Source organism: Piliocolobus tephrosceles, chromosome 6 (assembly GCF_002776525.5).
Source record: "Piliocolobus tephrosceles isolate RC106 chromosome 6, ASM277652v3, whole genome shotgun sequence".
NCBI lineage: Eukaryota > Metazoa > Chordata > Mammalia > Primates > Cercopithecidae > Piliocolobus > Piliocolobus tephrosceles.
In genome coordinates this window covers 65,681,643-65,683,203 of record NC_045439.1, presented here as the reverse complement: position 1 = coordinate 65,683,203, position 1,561 = coordinate 65,681,643, and the positions used below count along the sequence as shown (strand labels likewise).

The 1,561-nt window shown below is 32.5% G+C and overlaps 1 non-coding gene across 1 annotated transcript; it reads left to right on the top strand.

The window, feature by feature from the left end:
• The first annotated feature begins 217 nt into the window (after nucleotides 1-217).
• Nucleotides 218-348, top strand: LOC111549535. The gene has a single exon (XR_002733765.1). It is a non-coding gene; the product is annotated as a small nucleolar RNA SNORA31 (small nucleolar RNA).
• Nucleotides 349-1,561: the final 1,213 nt, after the last annotated feature.

Below are 1,561 nucleotides of genomic sequence, written 5' to 3'. Positions count from 1 at the left end.
TTTTTGTTTTATTAAACTTAAAAATAGTAGTTGAAATACCTGATCTAAAAATCCTTTTCTAACTTTAAGTTTTTATTCTTGGGAAATTCAAGCATTTCCAGATATGAATAAATGGAGTAGTTTGTAAAGTAATTATTACTGACCTGTATGCATTCATATTAATGTTTAAAGGCATATATTACTTTTTGTATTAGCATAAACAAAAATGCAGTTAATCATGTATTTATCTGACAGATCTGGAGCAGTTACTGGATGCTGTTAAGGTTTCCACTACAGATGCAAGAAAAGTGTCCCACACTTTCTTTCTGTCTGACTGTGACAGCTAAGATTAAATTAGGTAGGACAGTAATTCCGGAAATATGGCTTGGAGGGAGATAATGTTCATGACACAGAAACAATCTTGTAAACAGCAAATATTTTGTTTTATTCCAATAAAGGAATCTAAAATTTGAATTAAAAATATATTCATAAACTACTTTTCATCTTCTCAGACTGTAAATATCAACAAAACATTTTCATTATAGTAACAAATATAAATCACAGGGGCTGTATGTGAAAATAAGAGTAAATGTGAATTGTGTCATTATAATTTTGACTAAATCAGAGATATAGTACAATTAAATGTCAGATTTGATAAAGTACTTATTCAGTTGGAGTTAAGTTTAATAGATTGTGTACCAAGATTGTTTCATCATTAGTCCATGCTTATGAAGCCTGAAACAGAATCAGAACAGGGAATCATCAGTTGCCTTTTTATCATGATTGTTAAATTTAAAAGACTTCCGATTGTCTTCGATTTCAGTTTCTTAAAGTCGGGTATTCTGTTTCACTTATTTCACAGTTATTAGCTTAGGACAAATAAAACAAAAACATATTTTAAAATAAATATGATCTACCCCTATTGAACAATAGGTTCCATGTAAATTTTATGTATATAAACATATGGCTCTAGTTAATATTAAAATCGAAGAGGAGAAATTTAGGCAGGTGTTTGATATCACAAAACAAATGGTTAAAAAAAAAGCCTGGCACATTATCTTATGCATTGTGACACTTAAGATATGAAATAATAAATACTAAATTTGAAAAGACAAAACATAAATTTAAGGATTCTTTGTACTGACTACATTTGAAAAAACTTATCACCTTTTACAAATGTGATCTACATAGAATGTGAAACTCTGAATTTGCAGACTGGGTTATAGCTGAAACCACAGATACACTTCAGTACCTTGCGGATGATATTCACTCATTTTCTTTTCCAAAGTTTAACAACTTTGTTCAAATCTGGCCTTTTGTTTATGGACTGCACTCATCAATGTTGCCTTTCAATCTGAGCTTTTACTTCTTAGTGTATATCATGGTGTAGATGCATTGCACTAAAGGCGAAAAACAAAAACAAATAAAGGCGCGGTGACTCATGCCAGGAATCCCAGCACTCTGGGAGGCCGAGGAGGGCGGATCACGAGGTTAGGAGATGGAGACCATGCTGGCTAACACGGTGAACACCCGTCTCTACTAAAAATACAAAAAGTTAACCAGGCGTGGTGGCCGGCGCCTG